The 25278-nt window shown below is 45.3% G+C and overlaps 1 protein-coding gene and 1 long non-coding RNA gene across 3 annotated transcripts in view; one reads left to right on the top strand and one right to left on the bottom strand.

Moving 5' to 3' along the window:
- The window catches only part of NEDD9 (neural precursor cell expressed, developmentally down-regulated 9), a 286512-nt gene that overhangs the window by 195409 nt on the left and 65825 nt on the right, over nucleotides 1-25278 (top strand). The gene's annotated exons all lie outside the window — the stretch shown is intronic.
- LOC110261775 lies at nucleotides 13713-24536 on the bottom strand. The gene is made up of 2 exons (XR_002346301.1): nucleotides 23346-24536; nucleotides 13713-15750 (listed from the first exon to the last, which is right to left on the bottom strand). It is a non-coding gene; the product is annotated as an uncharacterized LOC110261775 (long non-coding RNA).

Here is a 25278-nt window from a genome sequence, read left to right as displayed (position 1 = left end):
CATAGAAAGATGCGGCCCCAAAAGGCACCAGTGCCAAGGAAGAGACACTCAGTGGGAACTGTCTGTGCAAGGCTGTCACTCTCAGACGGTCCCAGGAACCACACCCCGAAGCTCCGCTGGTGTATCTGGGCGGAATCTCCGTTTTCAGGATGAGCTAATACAGAAAGCGCACTCGGGCCCTTTGAGAGCAGGGAGAGGGGAGAGGAGCTTGTGGGGCAGAGTTGCAGGGGCAAGGCGGGTGGCAGGAGAAGAAGGGCCCTTCGCCTGCCTTTGGAATGGCTGTGGCTGGCCAGTGCCCCTGCCTCTGAGCTCACGGCTGGGCTGGGCAGGGGCCGAGCGGTCAGGGTGCAGAGGGGACCAGCGCCAGCTACTCCACAGTGTCACATCCCACATCAGCCTTTAGCAGGCAAGCATGTAAACAAGACTAGCCACGAGAAACATAAGAAAGGAATAAAAGTTGTTTGGTCTGCTGTCAGGAACAGATTGTTGGAATATTCCAACCCCAGTCCAAAAGGAACAACCAACAATAACAACCAAGAGACCGCATCCGACATTTAGATACACCAAGCCTGCGTTTTCCGTGTGCAGAACCATTTCCAAGAGGACCAGCCGCTGGCACCATCCTCCTCTGTTTTTACCAAGGCCCAGGGAGCACTGTCCAATCACCTAAAAATATAAAAATGTCAACTCTGACCATGTATCGAGAGCAGTGAGCTTAGCTTCTACTCAGACCAGCGAGTGTGAATATTTTGATACACATTTTATGTCAAACAGTAATTCCTCCTTTATTTGGCCTTTATAGCTCAATCGGAAATAGTTGTTTTTTAAGTGCATCTTCCAGATACCTGGCATTACCTTATTTAAGAATAACCTTACTGATGTAATCTTTGGGAGTAAAAAGTTTTCTAAAAGGTGTATGTTTCCTTTGCTTCAATAAAGAAAGTATATTGACAGGAATTCTGTCTTTTAAAGTGACTCGGGGCAGTTACTATAATGTAATAATAAGGAAATAATAAGATGTCTTCAGACCTAGGAGCAGTTCCCCGGCACTAAACAAACCCAGATCGTGCTTGATTGATTGATTGATTGATCAATTGATTGATGAATTCTTGTGTGTCTCCGGCCACTGCCTTCTTCTGGCTGAACCCAGTGAGAAGCTAAGGAGCAGAAGGGAAGCCCAGGGACCAGCTTCTCAGGACACAGAGCTAAGCAGAAAAGGGGGGAAAATGAGTGTGAATGGATGGGGAGGCAGACAGAAAAGAACTGGCAAGTTTAGCTATTATGAATTATTGCATGAGCCACAAAGTCACCAAAGTCCTGGGGGCCCTAGTGTGGATGAACTTGACGTGGCATCAGCTGTAGAACCAGAAAGGGACTTGCCCCTCGAACCACACTCGTTCTGAAGAAATGTACCTTCACCACAGACCTTTAGCAGCACTGAGGGGTGGTTCCGCATGGCTGTGGGCAAAAGTCCAATTTTTTAAATATGTCATAAGCTCCTTGGGTATTTCAGGGCTCGGTGTACAAACCCGCATCCCTGCAGACTAACTCCTGCCTGGGCCCTTTTCTCACTTGCTCAGCCGGGTCTCTTTCCCACCCCCTGCCCCTGTGCTTCAGAAAGCAGAGCTGCTGGCTTGCTTCCTTTGCTAATTGAAACACATTCCTGAGTCTGACTTGCAGCATACTTAGGAATTTCTTCCTCCATCCGTTCCCCACCCCCAGACACCACCTCTTTATTCTCACTCATGAATGTTGACCTTTTGTCCAATAAAGGCTTTAGTCTTCCAGCCGCCCACTTTCTACTCAAGCAGCCATTCTTGGTTGTGTTTACACTTGACATACAAAACAGCCCTTGGAGTCTTCACGACCTCTGAGTACTAAGCTGCTTAAGTAGAAGCAGAAGTCTGTCTTCCAGCAGCTTCTATTCAAAGTATAGGGGGGAAGGACCTGCACGAGGTGGCAGATGGCCTTCCCTGTGGACATCTATGCAGGGTGGCAGTTTCCTCTCCGTGTTTGGCCACTGTGCCATACTGCAAACAAAAACGATTAACTTACAGATTCACACCTGGGTGCATTGGGAACCTTCGCATACTGCGCTGGTAGCACAGGCTTGGTTGCACTGGAGCCCCTGCTATGACCCTGTCCTCGTTTCCATCATCAGGTTTTTTCCAGATCCTATAACTAGATATTCCTTCACCAGATTTAATTGAACTATTCGTCCTCATTACTCCATTATGTTCATTCCAAATTCCTTTGGATTCCTGCTTTCCATCACAAACACATTGTGCTATAATAACAGCCACTCGTTGGCTCTGTTCCCCCTCGGGAGCCTGGCAGATGTTCCTACTGGGTTCTTCCGAGTAAAGAGAAGATGAAACCCCTCCTGTTCTGCTCCCTGTACATAGGTGCCCTTAAGCAAAAGCGTCACAGGGGTGGGGGGCCAATGCCCAAAGAAAGAGCCGGGGACTGAAGTGAAAAGAGGCCTGGTGAGATTTGAGTTGGCAGGATTTTGACCACTGATTTGAGGTCAGAGTGAGCCAGCAAGCATTAGCAGCAGAAATAGCAACACTCCTTTGCTGTCTAGCAGAAATTGATGCAACACTGTAAATCAGCTATACTTTAATTTAAAAAGAAATTTAAAAAAAGAAATAGCCGCACCCATTGACATGTAGGCCCTAGAGATTCAATAAATCCTTTCCCTGAAGGAGCTTCCCTGTTAGATAAGAAGGGAGGGGACTCACACACACTCACACACACACACACACTCCTAATAATGCAAGCTAGCATAGGATGAATGTCAATTAAATAATATATAAATAATAATAATTGAATTGTATTTTAAAAATCTGTAATGTAGGCATTTCCCTTAATCAAGACTGGTTTTCTACCCCTGTAATTTTCATTTCAGTGGGTAGAGGTGTAATTTTTCACTGTACGTCTTGATCCATCTCTGTTTTTATATGTGTCACTTTAATGGCTGAAAGATGTCTCTCATTTCCGAATCTAGTTTATGGATTGACATTTTGAATTCATGACATATCCACAAATTTACCCAAGATGCATCTATCAGTGTGTGAAGACTTGTCTTGGGATGATGTCAAGATTAGAATACTTTAAAGTAGAAAATATCTATAAATAACTCCCTATTTGACTGAGCTGAAGTGTATGTTTTATATCTTCAATTCTCATCTTTTTTAAGCTATAGCAAAGCCAATAACCCCAAGAACATCCCTCCCTCCAGTTTGTCCACCTGCGTCACTAGAAAAGACAAGGTCCAATACTGAGGAATAGGAGCCACGTTGAAGAATGTCTTAGCTTTCAGCTCATAATGATGAACAGTATTACCAAGTAAATGACTGTCCTAGGGACACCTGCTCTGTTTGCTCTGATGCTATGTTGGCATTTTTATCACAGCACCTCTCACAAGTTGCTGTGCTTGCGCCAGTGCACATGGTGGCCTCCTCCCAGGACCGTGAGTTCTTGAAGAATATGTGGTGGCTCTTACTCAGCTTGGCCTTCCCAACAATGCTTTGTGTCCAGCAGACCAGGGAAGGTTGAATGGATAAACTGATCTAATAATTGATTAATGGAAAATGGGAAGTTGTAGGCAGTCACATTCCTGTAGAGCAGTAATAGATTTAGGATTAATTGTGGAAAAGAGTTCCTGTTGTAGCTCAGTGGTAACACACCCAACTATTATCCACGAGGATGCAGGTTTGATCCCTGGCCCCGCACAGTGGGTTAAGGATCCGGCGTTGCCACGAGCTATGGTGTAGGTCGCAGACACGCCTTGGACCTGGCATTGCTGTGGCTGTGGCATTTGCCGGCAGCTGCAGCTCTGATTTGACCCCTAGCCTAGGAACTTCTATATACTGTGGGTACAGCTCTAAAAAAGACCAAACAAAACAAAACAAAAACACCAAAAAAACACACCAAAAAAAGAAAAAAAAAAAGTGGGAAAGGGAGAATTGTCTGTGTCATCAATTAACTTCCTGGCAAAGAAGCCCATAGTGTGGCACCAGCCATAGCCCCATTTGTGCTGAGGAGTCCACTGAGCTGGGGAGTGGGGACTGGGGTCCCCCTTCCTGGGCTGGGGAAGGACCTTAGGGCCAAGGCCTTCATCCCTGTTCAGACACATGGCCCTGATGATGGAGCTCTGCATTCAGTGGTGTGTAACTGGTGTCAAAGTGTCATGATTCTGCATTTTCCCTCCAAACACAGAAATAATGGTGGACGTAAAGCCCTGAAAATCAAACAGATGACTTCTTACCTTGATTTCTTAGGATTGAAATCTGCCCTCCCCCTTTTCTTTTTGCAGATACAACGTTTTAACTGCTTAGAATGGGCCTATTGGCCCTTTGGCGGGGGGTGGGGGGCAGCTCTCCCCCAAGAAGCGCAAGAGCTCAGACTGCTAACTTAGAGCACCTGCTAAGAGCCAGATCCAGCTATGCAGCCAAATCACTGTGCAACCCGAGACAGGCCCCCACTGCCTGAGCAGGCTTTTCTGCCCTGCCAAAGGCTCCATAGGAGGGAAAACCAATCTGGAGAGGATTCCAAAGCTGTAGGACTGTGTCAACCTCGAGCACTACTTAATTGCTGTTTCTCAACCGCTTGTCCTTGCTTCTGCCATCACCTCGGCTTGGAATGCTCCCGCTCCCACCCCCTCCCCACCTATCCCCAATTCCCTTCTGTCATCTAATGCCTCGATTTTTTTTTTTTTTTTTTTTTGCCAGTACTCAGTGAAGGTATGGCCTCTTCCTCGAAACCTTCTTTGAAGTCCTCAAGCAATTCTTTCATTGACTTGCTTCTTTGGATTTCTAAGTATCTCTATGGGTTTTCTGTCCAACTAGACTGAAAACCCTTTGGAGGCAAAAGCAATGTTCTTTTCATCTTTGTGTTTCCAAAATTAATCACTACAGTAGGTGCTCACCGAGTAAATAAATAACATTTATATGGATATACATATCCACTCCGCTAAACAGTGATGCTAACGAGGGCAACGTCTGTATTCACCTGTTGGTCAGTTAGTCCCAGAGCTGCCCACTGGACACTGTACCCCAGTCACGTGTCTCACAAAATACATACAACACTCAGAAAGGGAGACAGAGCAATGGAAGGTAGAAAGATTACCGTCACCTCAGTTTTATTGTTGGAAAACGTGTTTGATCCCACTCATAATGTGTCAGTGGTGTCCCCTTTGGCTGAATGGCAAGATGCAAGTTTGTGTTATAAGTATATTCTCTATTATAAAGCTTCAGTCCTGCACTCGTCTCCACCAGCTGCCCTGAAAGAGAGCATCAAAGACCACATAGACTTCAGGTTATACTCATTCCCATACTTCTAAGAGTCCAGCTGGTTGTTGAGTTGGCATTGCACAGTACTTTAAGGATTCCTCCAAATTGATTTATTTCAGTGCCTCCTGAGTTTAATTGGAAATTTCAGCAGAGAAGCACGTTTCACCTTATTGGTTAAGAGTGATAACAAAACGTGAAGATGCAGATATGGGCCTGATGGACTCCACCTGCCCAGTTCAGAGTTACATGGACACACTCACAAAATGAGTAATGAGGACAACCTCATCGAGAGTGGACGGACCCTCCCCAGTGGCCTCATTAGTCAGGTCACCTAACTTCCTGAGCCTCTAGGATCCTTCTAGCTCCTGAACGCAAACGTGACATTCTCCTGCTGTTCAGGAGACAGTAAAAAGCTCAAGATTTTTCTGGTCTCATGGCTGCGTCACTGGAGGCTGATGAGCCGAGGCCAAGACCTTTCAAGGTCTCCAGCTGTCCTGAAAGTGTCTGCTTGTTTGTTTTAGGTAGGTAAGTGTTGCTCTTATTCCTGGGAGGGTAGGAAATGCCCAAGAGGCTGGAGATCACTGGAGACTTTAAATTAGAACAGTGGGAAGATATGTTGGCATCCCTGCAGCATGAAAAAGGGGGGTGGGGAGCACATACTCAACCTCTGGTGGTGCAGTAATTACAGCTTCCCTTAAGAGCAGCTAATGACTACGTACTATGTTGTAACCTCAGGGTAATGAACACTGTAGCTTTGCTTGTTAATTTAAGTTGACAGAAGGCTAGAAGGAGGCCCATGGCACACCTCTTACATCAGAGGAGAATTTTTTCTTTGTTTATCAATAGGGAGTGTTTGTTTATTTTTTATGGCTTACTCTAGATTTGCATCAGAGGAAGTAAAGAGATTATTCTCAGGAAGATCCTTAGGGGAAAAGTCCAGTTGTTTGAGTGGTATCTCAGTATTTAGCCTGGCACAAACCAGTAATAAGTGATCCATTTTGCCCTGATAATCTAAATGTACCCCTGGGAATAAAAACAAACCGAAACAATGATTTTCCCAGTCTTCTTCCCAAAGGTCTCACCCGCTTTCTCAATAGCCTAAGACATCACAGAAGGTCAGAAATTAATTGTGCAAATTTTCCCAGCGTCAAGAATGCCCCATGACCTAATCAAACAGAGGGCAGGACAGAATTATAGGGGCGGAGGTTCCAGAAGGTCTGTCCTGCACTGCTGTCACTAAGTCCCCCCTGCCTCACTCCTAGACCAAAACCTTCATCAGATCCCCAGTTTGTAGTGAATGGGCTAGATTCACTGAATACAGTTAAATTCAGACACTTGGGCTTGCATTAAATAATGTAAAACTAGAAGAGGGAGTTCCCGTCGTGGCACAGTGGAAACGAGTCCGACGAGGAACCATGAGATTTCAGGTTCGATCCCTGGCCTCACTCATTGGGGTAAGGATCCGGTATTGCTGTGAGCTGGGGTGTAGGCCGCAGATGAGGCTTGGCTCTGGTGTTGAGCTGGCTGTGGCATAGGCCGGCGGTTACAGCTCCGATTAGACTCAGTCTAAACCCCGATTAGACTCCACATGCCTTGGGTGTGGCCCTAAAAAGGACAAAAGGTAAAAAAAATAATAATAATAAAATAAATAAATAAATAAAACTAGAAGAGAATAGCACTTTTGCATGATAAGGAATCTCAGGAATTTGGGCCTTTAAGTTCACAAATTCTAATTTCCGTTTTCAACTTTACTGAAACTTATAAACAAGTAAAATTTCTCTTCCTAATTTCAAGCAGATTTAAATCTCTCTGAAGCTAGATTAAGGAACTAAGATGAAATGAAAATAAATATAAATTTAGCCTTTTTTTCTCAACACTGGAAAATACTCTACCATTATTAAAAGCCAACAACTTCAGCTCGGTCTTATTTTATATATCTGTTCTTTTATTCCTCTTGTGTTGACAAATGAATGCCTTTTATTAGTACAGTGATTTTATTGTTTACCTTGAGTGACAGACATCCAATATGAAAATCTCTACCTTATAGTTTATAAATCAGAAAATAATTCGATGTAAATGAATTGAAGATCTTTTTAAATTTTCTATCTTGTTTCAACAAACAAAAAAGCAGCTACTTCCCTTGTCATGAATTTCCCAGAAAATACGTTCTTCTATTTGTTTCATTTGCCACATGTTTCAGTTAAAAGTCAAGGAAATAGACCTACTAATAAGGGGAGAGCAGCCAGGCAGTTAAGCCACTTGCCTCCTGTTCTCAGATATCACATTCCAGGATTTGCTTCTAGAAGTATTAAATAAATAAGTAAGTAAATTCTTTGTCTCAGAACTAATTAGGCTCTTAGGAACTTACTCAGATCAACAAAATGGGTAAGAGACTGATGTACAACCTGTAGAAATCAGATGAAAAAGAATAGGTAGGAAAGTCAGGCAGAGCCTGAGCTGGGCAGCACCGCACGCGTTGGTACATCTGGAAGGTAGTTAGAGTCTAGGAGCTTCATGCTCTGCTCTGGAATCCCAGAAACTTGCTCTTGTCTATGTCCGAGGGTGACATCAACCAAAATGCAGATGTGGTTAGGATGTGCTTGAGAATGCCTTATCTATTCAAAACACCAGGGCCCAGACTAAGCAGTCGTGTGGGCAGGAGTCTCTCCCTCTGCCCAGGCCATATGGGAAGCTCCATCCTAATCGGGAGCCACTCTGTGGGTTCATCTTGAGAAACCATTTCCCGTAAGAAACAGAATGCTAGCCTTTCAAGTGATCCTACCCGAAACCTTACAGAGGAAACCAGCTAATTACTAGAAGGGGACACTGGGCAGGTGTATTGTCAGCTCAGGAGATGTTCATCAAATTTTTCAAAGCTTAGGCCAAATATCTCTCCAAACCTGAAATCAGTCTGTGTCCCCTAATTTTGTACATATTCCTGAAACCTGATTTGGCCACCCGCATACACTGCTCTGAAAAAGGGGTGTCCCAAACAGTAGAGGAGTCATTGAGAAGGAGTAAATGCGTGGTACATTAGTAAATTGACATATTCGCTCACTTCCTGAGTAAGTGGGAGCTCCTGAAAGGTGCCCTGGAGTAACTGGGAAGTTGGAGATAGAAGATTTCCATTTGCGAGTTGAGCTGTGAGATCCGTATATAGACTACTTCAAAGTGTGCTTATTTCTGGGTCCTCCAGAGACTCGCACAAAGAGTTCAAAGGTGCCATATCAGATTGCCTTTCTCCCAAGCTGCCAGGCGAGGAGCTAGAATGGGGGTGAGGCTCTGACTGCCTGATCCCGGGGCAAGTGCATCAGCCGGGTGAGACCACATGCCAGGGCCGAGGGAGGGCATGAGGTGACTGTTCTACCTCCTGCCCTGATTTCCTTGTACCCTGATACAAAACCAGATAACAAAAATGGGCTGCCTGTGAAAATGGTTCATAAACATACAGTGCTAGTCAAATGTAATATAAATACCAGAATTCTTTATTATTGATAATATAAAATACCTGAGGTTCCAAATATTATAAATGCTTTATTTCTTTAGTGTTAAACTAACATTTCCTGGAGGGACAGTAAGGCCATAGAGGACAGTGATACATGAATCCAAAATAAGGGTAAAATCAGGAAAGTTGATCCTTTAGAAAATCTAGTGACAATCAGGAGTTCCCATTGTGGCCTGGTGGTGATGAACTGACTAGTGTCCGTGAGGATCAGTGTTCGATCCCTGGCCTCGCTCAGTGGGTTAGTCTTGAGCTGTGGTGAAGGTCACAGACGCGGCTCAGATCCCATGTGGCTGTGGCTGTGGCACAGGCCAGCAGCCTTAGCTCTGATTTGACCCCTAGCCTGGGAACTTCCGTATGCCGCAGGTGTGGCCCTAAAAAGCACACACACACACACACAATGTAATTGAAAATCAACACAAAATGCAGATTTTCCCATGACCAGGAATAACCGTCTTGGAGGGGCTGTGTCAGTGCAAAGGGAGTCTTAGGAAATGCATAAGTCCCTTCGAGGAAGTATCGTTTTGCAATTATATTGCAAGTTGCATGGGGAAGGGCTTGTCTGCAAAAGACTGGTAGAGTCTAGGTAAAGGGAGAATGTGTCCACGTCCACGCATGGGGGAGGGAGGCACTGAGCCCTAAGGATTTGTCTTCTGCTTCTTCTCTGAAATATGCTTGGAGGACACCATCCTAGTGGTTTTCAAACTTTCCAGGGGAGGAGAAAACTTTCAGGGGAGGAAGGGCTTTATTTTAGATCTAAGAAGGCTCTAAGATGCTCCCACATGGAATACGTAACTTGTTCCTAAAAATAGTATGCAAAATTTCCCAACCTTAGACTTGCTGAGGCCTGGCTACTGTGGTCGGTCAAAGGCATTGCATTGTAGGGAGACGCCTCTGGGGTCAATCAGTTCCTTTTTTACAGTTTTCTACTTAAATTCAATCTGTTTTTATGGCATATGCTTAGAAATAAACCTCATTATAAGCCTTAGATATACTATTCCAACATAATTACTTTATGGAAAAATTGAAGGAAGACAATTCTTCTCCCCCAGATAAGATCCATATCTCAATAGACATGATAATAGCTTCATGTCTTTTCTTTTCATATCAGCTCATTAGCACTACATCAACACACACCCCTACACTCTGTCCCCTTAGGATCTCTGTTGTGAGTTAATAATATTTGCAGCATATTTAGCTGAAAGTCAATCCCTCTAATAGCTCTGGATGCTTAGCTGGCTCTCGGGTACCAAAAGATTCTCTGCTACTATGAATCCAGTTCTACATGTCTTCACACATATGCATCAGAGTCAACTCAAAGTACAAGTCTTAAGCCATTGCAAAAAAGATGTTTGGGAACTACACTCCTGCAGCCAAGGAAGGGGTAGCTTTTTATTTTAGCAGAGACGTCTGACCTCATCAAAGCTTCAGACCAAGAATTTAGCTCACCAGTTCATCTGGCATCTAATAAGCCCAAAAGTCATTTGTTCTTGGTATGATAAAGTCAGATGGCATGTCACAAGCCATTTCCAGTCTAGTTTTCTTGAAAAGGCACATTTGTAGGAAGCACTGCCAGAGACATGGTTGTGCCTGAAATAAAATAATTGACATCAAGGGATACTGACTTCAGAAAGAGCTGCTGAAAGCAGCAGCCAGAGATGCTGAGATTTTCTTGCGAGGGCTATTTGTAATCATAAGCCAGACAGGTAATTCCAGCCTGTTCAGATTTTCTTTGGCTTGGGAGCTGCAAAGACTGTTGGACTGAGAGCAAAATCTCTGCCCTACTGAAGCCATCTCTGCTCCCATCTGTTGATGCTTTGCTCCTGATTCATGGCAATGGACGGTCCTTACACGTGGTCCATTCACAGTGATGGATGGTGAGGGGATGAGTGAGGAGAGGGTCGTGTAGTCCCCATGTGCTTCTCTACCAAGACAGGTCCAGTCTTCCTGCATTAGCTTCCCTCTTAATGCAACTGTTCCAGACCATCAGTTGGTTTCACAGAGACTTCAGATAGCCTGGCTGGGCTTGAAGGGTTGAGACCAGAGACCAGCTCAGTCAAGGGACCACTGGAAACGACATCTGCCCTTGATTAGACTTAGACCACCGATTCCAACAGCAATTGGTCATCCCTGAGTGACGAGCGAATCAATACTGTAGGTGAAGACTAATTAAAAACCAATAAAAAGCAGAAAATGTGTTTTCAATAAACATATTTGGCTAAAGTCCCTATTGGCCAGAAAGAATAAACTCAGCTTCTTTTCTCTCTCCAAAATAGGATCCTCTGCCTCTGGACTCACTCTTGTGAGTGAGTTAATTGTCTCTATAATGATTTATTTTCCAAGACTTTAGGGCAGGGTTTCTCAGCACTGGCACTATTAACATTTGGGGCCAGATAATTCTTTGTTGTGGAGCTGAGCCTAGGTTTAATATGTTTGTGGCTTCCTTGGACCCCACCCACTCGATGCCAGTAGCACTTTCTCCACCCTAGTTGTGACAATTAAAAATGTTTCCTTTTGGAATTTCCCATTGTGGCTTAGTGGGTTATGAACCCAGCTAGGGATCCATGAGGATGCTGGTTCATTCTGTGGCTGTGGTGCAGGCTGGCAGCTGCAGTTCTGATTTGACCCCCAGCCTGGGAACTTCCACATGCTGCATGTGTGGCCCTAGAAAGGAAAAAAATGTTTCCGTTGTGGCTCAGTGGATTAAGGATCTGGTGTTGCCAGTGCCGTGGCTCTGGTTACCACTGTGATGTGGGTTCAGTCCCTGGCCTAGAACCTCCACGAGCCACCAGTGCAGCCAAAAAAAAAAAAAAAAAAAAAATGTCCAAATGTCCCATGGAGGGGAGTGTGCAAAATCACCCCCACTGATTTTCTGAGAACCAGTGGTCTTGGCCATTATCTAATAAACACATTTCTTCTTTACCAGTGACATTTCACCAACGCCTCACTCCCAAGCCCTGCAAAAGAGCTTCCTCTTATTCTATAAAAAAGATGACCAGCTTTAGTTTATACCACTTTCGCATCGAGATTACTGGTCATAAGGGCAATACATGAATTGAGTCAATTTCTATTCCAGGATAGAGTTCTTAGAGAGACGTGTTTCCATCCACACATCCTAGAAAACTAAAATCAGAAACATTAAGTGCAGAGTTGTTGAAAGGATGGGTTAACGCCCAATAAATACTCTTGAAAAATTCAAATGATAGAGAAACCTTTTTTAAATGACATGTAAAAATCACCTCAAATCTCACCATGCAGAAATCGCCGTGTCTGGTATTCGGCAAGCATTCTTGCAGGCACGCTCCATGAACACAGACGGGTATAAAGCCTGATTGTGTATAAAAGATACTCCGCAAAATAGCTCAGGGTTAATTATCCCACGATCTGACATTGAAATTTATGAAAATGACATTATGCCCATGCAGTTCTAAATGAAAAGAATTATATTTGATGTTCAGATGAGGAAGGAACTGAAAAACTGAAGAAACTGATGAATTTCAAATAAATCGCTCTTCGCCACTAGAGAGACTCATTCTTAAAATGCTCCCTAAATTAAGAAAATGTTTACGCAGGTTTTTAAGAGCTGAAGCTATTTTTAGACTGTCTCTTTCAGCATTAACTGGTATCTACTGACTGCCTAACTGGAAAAATGAGGAGTTAGCTTAAATTTTCTCCCACCCCGTTCCTCCCATTCCCACTTTGATTAGTAACGATATTTACATGTGACCATTGAGTTCTCCTCCTTCGCCGTACTTCCTGCAGTTGTTCGCTCTCACTTCCATTTTAAATAAATCCACAGCCTCTCTGTTCCTGAATTCTTTATTTTTGATGCTTTTTGTTTGTTTGTTTTCTTATTTGGATGCATTGGTTTTCAAGACAGTTTTATTTGCAAAAAGAATCCATTGAAGCTCTATTGATGGTGGCCGTCGGCTGCTTTCCTACCCCAAGGACAGCTTCGCAGGAGATGCAGTTCTTGAGTGAGTGACCGTTTCTTGCCCTCGAGCTTCATAGACGCCACTCCAGGATCATTGCTGGAGTTGATGGCCAGTTCCCAATAGCCACGACCTCTGAGCCTGCGGGATCCTGGGGGCTGCGTCTCCACAGGGCTCCCTGGTTCTCCTCCCAGAGGCATCCCTCAGCCTGCTCTAGTCACCTCTTGACCTTCGGAACGTGGAAGTGGTAGACTACTAGCTCGGGGCGAGTCTCCTCTGGCCTCTCTACCCTGTGCCAGACACAGACTCCCTCTTCCTCTCTCACAAGGACAGGAGCCAACCCTCCTTCCTCTCCCCCTGCCTGCCTTCCACATGCAGGGAACTCCCTTCTTCCCACTCTCTTCCCATTGGGTCTAGAACTCACGAAGCCACGGTTTCCTCCCCTTTCCCTGAATAAACCACCCTTTCTTTCTCCTCCCGTCTTCTTTCTGCTCAATCTTCCCCCTTAAGATCTGCAGTTGAACTCCACCCTGTGCACATCTAGTCATTACAGCTATGCTAGTGTTCTAGTGGGTACCAGAGAGGTCCCCTTACATCCTCTTCATGTCCCCACTCATTCCAAAAGTGTACTCATGAAATACCCAAGCATGAATTACTCCATGACTCCATGATGACATTCCGGTGTTAAGTACTCATCTATCCTTTGAGGCAGGTAAATCTCCAACTTCTTTAGGCATCACTCAATTTATTCTCACCTACTCTTTCCCCCTTGAATTTTGACTGCATTTTTAATCTTAGCACATGAAAAGTTCAGACTGTACGAATAGTTATCTTTTTAGATTGTACCAAAAGCATCTCAAAACAGAATACCCTTCCCACATAGGTATTCAGTAAATATTTTTTGATAAAAGGAATGCCTTGAGAATTCTATTAACATGCTCCAGGGCCCAGGGAAAAAAGAATGCAGAAGGAAATAGCAAGATACGTGAAACCTCAGGATACAAACTTTAATAATAATAATAATTGATGGAGTACTTCCCATGTACATGGCACCTGCTCTAAGTTGTTTACAGAAGTAGATCTTGTTCCATCTTTACAACGACCCTAGGAGAAAGGCGCTGTTAGCGACCTTGTTGTGAAAACCAGGAATTTGAGACACAGAGGAGTTAAGGCATTTGCCCACGACACACAGCTCGTAAGCAGGAAAGTCAGAACCTGAACCCAGGAAGACTAGGGATGCTCCACATGGATTGTTACACAGGAAACGGACTGTCCTCCTCTTGACTTAGGTTCGCGAAGATACAGGCGTCACGAGCTGTGAATTAAAACCTTGGTTAGGATGCACGAACTTCTTTGGGTGAAAGTGAGGGAGCTCCGTCCCCAAGGAGTTACAAGTGCCCTGTGTAAATGTCCCAGACAAAAATGACACCTACCCATGGGTGACCTTAACACACACTCTTCCATTCCAACCAAACAATGACCTCATGGTGGCGAAGGCCAGGAATGTGAGCCGAGGAGCAGAAAATAACAGCCTGCTTTCGCTTTCCAAGCACAGCACAGCCAGCCCGAGACGCCCCTCCTTGCCGTGCACTCTCCAGCTCAAGAGGGCCATCCATGTGCCAGACAGATTAAACACTGGGGGAATTTGATACGATCACTCCTGGGAGGGGTTTTTTTCCACTACTCTCTAATCCAATGAAGCCCGGGCTGGCAAAGGCAGTTGAACTGAGAGGCTGACTAAATATGCGACGTCTTTGGAGGTTAGAATACAGTCTGTCTACATGGGGAAGGCATTTTGCCTTCAGTCTGTCTGGATTTCTAATATCGACGGCAGACTATTAATTGTGCAGCCCAGACTCTTGAACTTCTTTGAACTGTTTTACATTTAATCAGAATTGCCACCCTCCCCTCGCCCTCCCCCTCCAGCCTCCACCCCCTGTCCCAAAGCTACAAAATCCTCCCTGGTTATTTGGTTTAAATGATTTTAAACATTTAAACAAAGGTTTACCTGTAATATATACCCAACATGGAACATATCCTTAATAGCTTTGAAATGGACTCAAAACAAAACCAAAAATGCGGAGTTCCCATCGTGGCTCAGTGGTTAACGAATCCAACCAGGAACCATGAGGTTGTGGGTTCAATCCCCGGCCTTGCTCAGTGGGTTAAGGATCTGACGTTGCTGTGGCTCTGGCATAGGCCGGCGGCTACAGCTCCAATTCGACCCCTAGCCTGGGAATCTCCATATGCCATGGGTGCAGTCCTAAAAAGACAAAAGACAAAAAAAAAAAAAATTAAAATCAAAACCAAAAATGCAATTGCTATGCATATCGTGAAATCATGAGAATTAAAAATGAGCCACGGATATGGAGTCTATTTCCTTTAGATTTCCTATTAACACATTGGCTATCCTAGATTTCACAGAAATACCATGAGGAAAAAAATGGAATAATTTTTCTATGGGACCATTCCAATCTAATTTTATTAGGTGAGAATGTGGCCCAGAGTTTACACTTTAATGTAGGATTCTGTGTGTCAAAATGTCACCTGATTTTATTTATGACTTTCCCGCGAAGCAGATGCCATGATTTACAAAACCACACCCACGCGCCATCCGGGAACGTCCCGCTCCCTGGTCTTCCACCAACAACATAGTTTCCATGTATTTGCTGGGCTTCCACTTCTTTTATTCTTTCAATAAATCTGTATTGTGTTTAACCCAGAGTTTTCTATTTCAGTTTTCCGGGCTCTGTGGATGGAAATGCTTTTCTCTAGGAACCTTATCCAGGGAGAACAATTGAAGCCAAATTGGAAATGTGGAGTGGTATGAGGGTTCCAGAATCGTCAAGATTCCCCATTCCAACCACATATAAATTCCTAAACCCGCTTCAAGCAGAGGATCTGGGAAGTGAACAAAGTCTCTGTGCTGCTGCTTCTACACTCCAAAGGGCAGGTTGCATGTTTGCGCCTTAGAACAGGGAGGAGATCAAGATCCATGCACTCTCGCTTTCGATTGCATAATCTGGGAGGGGGGAAGAAAAAGAGCAAACATTTACCCAGGCCAGAAAAATGTTGTCACAAACCTGTCACCAAAAGAGCCACCAGAATTTTTCAAGGTGCAGAAAAAAGTCAATCTTTAAAGTCAACCCCTTTGGTGCTTTCTTTTTGAAAGTTACTTGTTCATTTCCTCCTGCCCTTTTCTGCCATCTGAAAACCACAGCTTCTGCATCAGCAGCTCACCCAAAGAGAACCTGGGCCAGGGTGGGGTGCAAGACAAAAGGCCTCATCACACGCCAGCTCTCTGCAAATCTGAGCACACGTGCAATACCAAACTTCCACACTGGGGACTACGCCAGCATACTTAGGGCTTTTGGTTTGTCTGTTTCTTTAGAAGATAAGGCTTCAAAGTCAGAGGAAGTTGAGGAAGGTGGGAGGTGGTTAGGATGGAGGTCTCTTCCAAGGACTCAGATCCAAATTTGACATCCTCAGAGTAGGGCAGGTCTCTAACCTGTCCCAGCAATGACCGTACTGTCGCCTGCAAACTGCACCCGGGCCAGTGTGACTTTTCACCACCCAGACTTCATCCATTGGGGGTTTTAATGGAGCAAAAATAAGGGGAAAAGAGAAAATGAGGTCAAAACAAGGTGTAAATTATCCCCAGCCACCATATATCCTGAACTTTCCATCACCTGTGTTCCTGTAATTTCTCTGATTGTTCACGTAAGGGTGGTCATGCTTGCCAGGTAGTGAGTCTCAGTTTTTAATTAGGAAAATTAAAATTGTAGATGAGGCACAGTTTATAAAAAATAGGATACAGTTTAACTGCTCCTTGAGGGCAATGATTGTGATATAGTTATCTTCAGATTTCTAAGGCCTTATGTAACACACAACAAAGAGGACTCTGTATGAATGAATAAACTGGAAAATGAATAAGCTGGAGTTCCCATCGTGGCGCAGCGGAAACGAATCCAACTAGGAACCATGAGGTTTTGGGTTCGATCCCTGGCCTCTCTCAGTGGGTCGAGGATCCAGCGTTGCTGTGAGCTGTGGTGTAGATCGCAGACATGGCTCAGATCCTGTGTTGCTGTGGCTCTGGCGTAGGCCAGCAGCAACAGCTCCGATTCAACCCCTGGCCTGGGAACCTCCTATGGAGGCCCTAAAAAAGACACACACACACACACACACACACACACACAAAAAAAAAAAAAAAAAGAGAGAGAGAGAGAAAAGAAAAATGAATAAGCTGACAAAAATCAAAATACGTGTGTGTGTGTGTGTGTGTGTGTGTGTGTGTGTGTGTGTGTTTGCTTTAAAGGGGCAATGGCTGAACTCCTAACATCACACCATTCAGTCAGCCATCTGACCCGATCTCATAGTTTTGATCTTACCAGTGTGGTTCTCAATATCTTTATTCTAGATGTAAAAAAGGCTGTTTAATGATATTACTGTCTGGTCAATCTATCTTAAAACAATATCTACCTCTATTATTTGGAGAATCAGCAACTGTGCTGATTATTCCTAAAGATCTAACTCCAGGGCGGGAAGGGAATGTTTCAGATGACTCAGGTCTGTGTATCGTTTTTGTGGGGTGTCAATTTTTTTTTTTTTTGCTTTGAATAAGAGCATCCAAACAAAACTCCATTGTATAAACAGTTTTACCAATAATAACGCATGACTAGAACTTCAAGGTTAAATAATTATACATATGCATAAAATTGTTCATGGGAGCACTCCTTTGTAATGCTGCTGGCGGGGGAAGACTAATTCTCATCTTTAAAACCCACCTTTCGGAGTTCCCATCGTGGCGCAGTGGTTAACGAATCCGACTAGGAACCATGAGGTTTCGGGTTCGGTCCCTGCCCTTGCTCAGTGGGTTAACGATCCGGCGTTGCCGTGAGCTGTGGTGTAGGTTGCAGACGCGGCTCGGATCCTGCGTTGCTGTGGCTCTGGCGTGGGCCAGTGGCTACAGCTCCGATTCGACCCCTAGCCTGGGAACCTCCATATGCCGCGGGAGCGGCCCAAAGAAATAGCAAAAAGACAAAAAAAAAAAAAAAAAAAAAAAAAAAAAAGAAGTAAAACCCACCTTTCTTAGGGTCCTGCTCTTTTCAAGGATAGGACCACAGGCTTAATTTATAGAAACCTAAACAGTGATTTTGCCTTTGACAAAACTGAGGATCCGCCATTTCTGGCCCTTTCAAGTTGGCCTTTGGGAGGGACAGGTCTCTAAGCAATGGTTAACTGGACAGTGTTTCTGAGTCATCAGGTTCCAGGCGGAGAAGGCCTTCCGGGAGCACCTTTGCTGGCAGAAACAGCCCTCCCTGCGAGGCTGTGAGAGCCGAGGCAGTGGGAGGGGCTGCATCCCCCCAGAGGGTCTTATTTTGTAAGCCCTCTCAGCCTGCCCTGGGGGTCGCCAGGTGAGGAGAGGAGGGGACATCCACCTGGTATAGCACAAAGGCCAAGCAAGTTTCCCTTCTGACCCCGAGGCCGTGTCCGGGTCCCGCAGGTGACATGCCCAGAGCTGGGTCGTGTTTCTCCTTTTACATCCAGGATAGAGAGACAGAGAACCATCCGTGTTTCCTGCACAAAGAGACTCCCCTGGACCCCCAAGAAAAAGAGCAGGAGCCCCAAGTGCCCACAGAGAGAGATGATGTGTGCCTTTTCTGGTTTCACATTGTAGCTCTTCCAGCTCCTCTTACGACAGAAATAACATCTGCAATGCCAGAAGCCTATGGAGTGATAAATAACCTTTCCCCCAGACGTGCGCCAGCTTTTCTCGCTTTGAGACCTCGCTTTTCAGCCCTGAAAAGTTTATGACGTTGTGCCCTCCCCGCCCCTGCCCCACCGCCGCTCCTGGGTAGACATCACTCCTCCGGAGGGTGTAATAACCTCGCTGGGCCTCACGCTCGCTCTGGGAGGCAAGTGTGAACACAGCCACCCATGGGCTTTCACGCCTTGCATGGCTTCAGCTGCTTCAGAACCTGTGACCTTCCGTCCACATTCCAGGGGAAGAGCACAGATGGCAAACCGGCTTTCAAAGCAGGTCAAAGAGCAGAAATGCTGCTTCAGACCCATACGCGAGTGACCCCAAACTTAAATGTAAAAAACGCACCGAAACCCACAAAACCACTTCCCTTCAAATTCTTAATAGCAAACATGTTAGATCATTAAGTAAGCAAAGTTCAGAGAAGAGCATTCACACCTTTTAGAACAGAACCCCTCTGGGCGCTGGGCCCCAGCTCTCACATTGTCCTCCTGCGAGGAAAACGCTGATGTGCAAGCAGCAGGGGCCAGACCAACCCCCCGAGCCGCCCTGGCGGGCACATACCAGCCTCAGAGCACTTCATAGCTGAATGCTCAGAGTCTTGTAAAATGTAGCTCTGTTAGGGAATTGTGTACAAGATGCTGTGAGGAAAAGTGCTACAGAAGGGCCACCTGTTACATTGTTGTAAGAGAGCCCCTTCCCCCTGGCCTTTGCCTCTCAGAATCTGCCAACCCTGCAGAAAGCTCTCATTTGCGGCTGTTATCAGCTGCTCATATCTTGGTGGGAATGAAGATGTGAGAGCCAGTTTTTAAGGCAACAGATGGTTATAAGGCACTTGTCTGTGAGCAAAGGGCTATTCACTAGGACAGGAGACAAGGAATAAGGCTTTATCCTCCTCAGTTAAAACTTGCACCCACAAAGCATCAACACTGCGCCATCCGCTCTCCGGGCTGCTGAAAAGGCAGAAGTGAAAAGCTTCAGTTTTCATTCTGTTCAGAGTTTTGCCTAAGACTCTCTCTTCTGCCGGTGTGGAATTTGACCTTGCACAATCTCCTAGTGCTTCCAGGCAGACTGCAGGAGCAAGAGGAGCCAAGAAAGTAGAAGTTAGGACACGAGGGATGGGTAAGGAGCAGTGTCCACAGGGGGACAGTGACAGAAGGAATGTTCAGAAAGAATGGTCTGGTTTGGGGGCGGTGGAGACAGACCCAGACTAGGAGTCCGGAGACTCCAGGGCCAGTTGTGCGTCATCTCCATGGAGTTGTGGGCCTAGGGAGCATCCTTTTCTCTGCAGGTCCTTGTTTTCCCATGCACTGCATGAGGAGGGCAGACCACACCACAGGTGCTCAACCAGGGGCCATTCCGCCCCCCCACCCAGGGGAGATTCGTCAGTGTCTATGGACATTTTTGGCTGTCAAAACTGGAGGGTGGGGCGAGTTCCCTGGTGGTCTCGTGGTTAGGACTTGGTGCTTGCACCACTATAGCCCAGGTTCAGTCTCTGGTCTGGGAGCTTATTGATATCCCACATTACATCGCATCCAAAAAAAAAAGAAGAAAAAAAAAAAAAGCCTAGATAGAGGGGTGCTTCTGTCATCCAATACGCAGAGGCCAGGAAGGCTGCTCGACATCCTGCAGCGTACATAACACCCCTACAACAAGTTCTCCAGCCCAAGACGTCAGCAGCGGCAATGGTGAAAAAGTCTGGGCTGCCCCATTTGAAGAGTCTGTTAAGAGCCATGTGGCTGATGTTCCCCCCAAAGAGGATTGGTCTGGATCCAGGAGTTCAGCAACCATACTTTGCATTTTTCTCAGGGCCTGAGGGCCGACATGACCCATTATGCTTAGAAATTTTGCCTTGGTTCCTGGCATTCACGAGCATGTGTCCAACATACTCAGAAGCTGACCACTGCTACTCCAAGGGAGGCTTGGCCCACAGCAAAGTTGGAAGGTGCGTGAAAGTAGACCAGTCAGCAAATACACCACCTGTGTGGGGGCTGCTCTGAGTCTGCACATCATATAATGTCACCTAAATCAATTCATACTTGTTGATCCTAAAGTCTCCTGCAAGGGCCCTTTTGAATCCACAGAGTTTGTAGCAAGTATATATAAGAATGGAATGTCAAAGAACACTATCAAAGAGCTGCCACCTACCCTTCTTGGCAGTTGTTTGGTGAGTTCCGTCAACAAGAGCAGAGGTGCCCCTATGGTTTTAGAGTGGGCTGGAGAGGTTCCAAGAGCTTGCCAAGACTTTTGGAACCATTCTGCCCTCCTGCCATTGGTACACCTGGCGGGAGAGGAACCAATGGGAGAAGGAGGATGCCAGGCTTCTTTAGGGCCCACAGGAAGACTCCTGTTCCAGCAGCTGGGGCTCTGCCTTGTCAGGTGCTTGGCACCGCGAAGGTGGTCAAACTCCAAGGCCAGTTGGCTTGTAAGTCTGCCTGCATTCCACTGGGCCCCCTGCGGTCTGAACACCCCCTTGCACTCTGTTGAACAGTTAGGAGGCCCCATGCCCTCTCGCCGTCTAGCAACGCTCACACGCAGGGTCTTGTGAAAGTTTTCTCACTTTGCTGCACCATCAAGACCCACATGCTCTGTGGTGTGTTGATTGGAGGCCTCGTGGTGGTTCCCAGATCCCTCTGAAAAGGTAGCAAAAAATCACCAGGAGAGATGGAGATTACAGGTTTCCCTCAACTCCTGCACAAATTACTGACATAGCTTCCTACGTGGTCTCATCCCAACTCTCCGGTTCCCCTCCAGTCTCTTCTCACCAGTGCAGTGATTCGAACTCAAAGCTAAGCTGCACTCTTCCTTAAACACATAACATGGCTCCAGAGGGTTCTGGAGATCAAGGTGGAATTCCTTAACTGATCCCAAAAGGCCTTGCATGAGTCCAACTGCATCCCGCCTCTCCGGCGTATTCCACCACGCTTGCTGTGCTCCACACACACTGGCTTTCTTTCCGTTCTTCGAAGGCTTCCTGCTTGCTGCTACCACAAGGTCTTCGCACATACTCTCTCAATCTGCCTTATGTCCTCTTCCTCCCAGGGCCTCGCCACCACTTGTCACCTGGTTAATTCTATTCTTCCTTCAGAGCTCAACTCAAGCACTGCCTCCCTCACGATAGCCTTGTCCAGCCTCCTTCACTGGCTCATGGCACCATGTGCTTCTTCGTAGCTCTTTACCCAATGGCGGTTTTCCATCGAGTATGCATCGGTGTTCAGTAAGTGGCTCCTGAACAGCCAAGCAAATGAACCTTTCCCTCCTGGGGTGGAATATACTCTTTCTGACCACACAGTCTTATTTCTGTCTCTTTCAAGCTTCCATCCTCTTAGCATGGGAAGCTGCCAGCTTGTATCTCACCCCTGAGAATTTTCCTTTCCTGCCATGCCCAGTTCACCCACTCCTTCCTCTGTCATCTCTTCTCTCATCTCCCAGTATTTCCAGAACTTATGTGTTCTTCTCTACGACCCTGTGACTCTTTACCTGTATCTTTCAATTTAATTTGTTTTAAATTAAATATAAATATTAAACAATGATTAAATATGTACTTTAATTACCATCCGTTGTAGGCATGTTACTCTCCCCCATTGAATTCTCAACTGGAGAAAAGAGACCCCGCCCAGCATACTGTTCTGCAAAGTTGTATGTGGTTAAGAAAGATTTGTTGGTGTTCCTGTCGTGGCTCGGTGGTTAACAAATCTGACTAGGAACCATGAGGTTGCAGGTTCGATCTCTGGCCTTGCTCAGTGAGTTAAGGATCTGGCATTGCCGTGAGCTGTGGTGTAGGTTGCAGACTCGGCTCAGATCCCGCGTTGCTGTGGCTCTGGCGTAGGCCGGCAGCTACAGCTCCGATTAGACCCCTAGCCTGGGAACATCCATGTGCCAAGGGAGCAGCCTTAGAAAAGGCAAAAAGACAAAAAAAAAAAAAAATTTGTTAAACCGAAATGCCACTCATTAAAGCTCTGGTGATAGGAATAATCTCGAGTAGCCACTCTAAGAAAACACTAATACCAGTGGCATTCCACCCACTTGAGCTTCTAAGAGAGGATGCAGAATGCAGATGGGAAGAGGCACTTTCTTCGCAGGGGGAGAGAAAGTAAGTCTATTGTGAGCATCTTCTAGTTAACATGAAGTTCCTGTCATCTTTGGGATTTCTCATCTTGTTCCAGATGGCTGTCAGGGCAGTAACACTCTCTCTCTGCATGTAAGGATGTCTGATTTACCAAATAAAAATACAGACCTCCTAATTAAATTTGAATTTCAGATACCCAAATATTGTCTTGTGTAAATATGTCCCAAATATTTCATGGGATATACTTAGACAAAAAAAAAAATACTCACTGTTTATATGAAATTCAAATGGAATGTAGCCTGTATTTTATCTAACAGTCTTAACCACGGGCTTTTAGCATATGGTTGAAGATGCCATGATATTAACCAGGGCTTCCAAATCCAGCCCCCCCCACACACACACAGAATGCCAGTGCAAAATGATCACATGAATGTAATTCTTTCTCAGTTCTCACTTGTTTGTCTATAAGGCTGTCACATCACTGCCTGAATTATCACTTTCTTAATGGGTGGAGGCTGGATCTATTTTCTGTTTGTATACAATCTTTAGGGTGATGTTGTCGTCACATGCGTCCTGAAAGCACACCTGTATTGCTACCGATTACATCAGGAAGAAGGAAGGACTTTGTTAATAGTTTTTATAACTATTCCTACGGATTTAGCTATATATTCCAAAATAATACCATTGTTTCCCCTGCATAAAATTATACACGTAAAACAAAAAAGAAAAGCAGAAAACAATTTCGAACATTTTCAATAGGTACCTGAAACTTCAGGATTTAACTCACCATCAGAGGGGAGTTTGTTCCAGGGGATAGAGTTGTGCAGGAAAAAGAAGACGCATATATTCTCCTGCAGTTTTCCTAGCGACACACGGCTTTTCGAGGAGGAGGGAATAAAAGTGAAGAACGAGACAGACTGAGCAAATCGTCCCTTCAGAAATACCGACTGCTCCAGTACGCTTACTCCCCATAACCCCGACGAAGGAGGCCAGATTCCTACAACCGGGGAGGTTTCTTGATTTCATTATATCTTTTCCTCCCTTACAGCCTGCAAGATGAGACTTTTTATTATTAACAAGAATGAAAACCCAGTGTGATTTGACAGGTTGTTGTGAGTTAAGGGACCATGTGCATGTGCGAAGGTGGCAAAAGCAGCGCAGGACCTTGCCTTGAGCACCTGTTAGGACTAAAGTTTCCCCACTTTCTTTTGATTATAACCTGATCCTTGTCTGGAGGTTCTTGCAGGAATATGTCCTGGTTTCCTTGGAACTCAGCTGTTTGAAAGAATCTTAGATTCTTAAGACAAACTTAAACACTCTTATGTCCCTACTGTTTCCTCAGAAGTTAATGTTTTGTTCCTAGGCGACCATCAGGAAACATCAGAAACATCCAGCTCAAGTCCAATTTTCCAGAAGAATGATCTCTGTGTTGAAATGGGGCGGGGGGAGCTGCTGCTTATCATCTCTCTCTATTTCTTTTTTTGTAGGGATATGTTAACTCTAAGATATAAAGCCAGTTTACACACAAAAATAAACCATGTATTTGAGAGTCAGAGCTTTCTCTGGGAAAATAGAACTATACCAGGCTAAGAATGAGTTTCTCTCCAATATTCGCTATTCCTGACTTTGCCTTTAAGATAGTCATGCTTTGCATGTGCAAAAGGCTTTATATAATCAAATAGTATAAGTGGCATGGAACAAAGATGTTGATTTCCTAGCAGCTCCTTTCTGATCTCTGCAGTGTTTCTTTGACCTGAAAGGGGGTGTTTCTAGGAGGCCTGGGAAAAGGTCAGCCATAACTTCCAGGGTCTTTAACGCCAACCTGCAGTGAATCATGTTTTACTGTGTGCATCGTGTGTGTGTGTGTGTGTGTGTGTGTGTGTGTGTGTGTACTGGGGGAAGGGGTTGGGAGTGTCTGCGTGACTTTGCTAATTATTTTGCTCTCTGAAAGGAAAGGAAGGGCCCACTTGGACCCAGAGAGATTTATATTAGCACAAAGTTTGCTGAGACATTCAAAGCAAGTAGAGATAAATGAGTAACCCTGGAGTGGAGACTCGAAAGCCGGTTCAGATGAATCAATAGGAAGCCTCTGCTCCTTAACTTGATTGGCATCTTCTTAGAGCCTCCAAAGCCCTTTTTTGATTTTTGTATGTGTCTGTATTCAGCTGCCAGTGGGCCAGAAAGTTCACGACTTGCTCGGGCTGGTAGAAAATGAAAATACCGGTGGTTTCTAGAGAGGCTTCTGCTGCCACCACCAAGAGTCCAAAGACAGACTTCAAATGAAGAAGTAGCAGGGGTGAAGCTGCAACACTCAGGAATTGAAGATTAAGTTCTCATTCACATGGTTCATGTGAGGAGAGCAATATACAATCTGTGACTGATAGGAGTCAAATAACATAGCTTCAAACCACCGGGCAGAGCAGAAGCACACGGGCTTGTGTGGAGGTATTTATGTGATGTGAAAGCAGGAGGTGCGGGGAGGATTCTGCCTTCACCCTGCAAAGCATGCACACACACACACACACACATGCACACACACTCAGGCTGAGGGGTGAAGCAGCACAGGATTTCATTTCCAGAGAAATTAAAGACTAGAGCACAAAAGGGCTTCTTTGCAGGAACACCCCCAAAAGAACCATAATCTGAGACTAGGACCAGTTAAACCATACCTATGACCAGTTTTGCTTTCTTTTTCCTTGCAGCGCTGTTCCTAGTCCTCC

The sequence above is a fragment of the Sus scrofa genome, chromosome 7 (assembly GCF_000003025.6).
Source record: "Sus scrofa isolate TJ Tabasco breed Duroc chromosome 7, Sscrofa11.1, whole genome shotgun sequence".
In the NCBI taxonomy this organism is placed as follows: domain Eukaryota; kingdom Metazoa; phylum Chordata; class Mammalia; order Artiodactyla; family Suidae; genus Sus; species Sus scrofa.
This window is presented reverse-complemented; position numbering and strand designations above follow the sequence as displayed.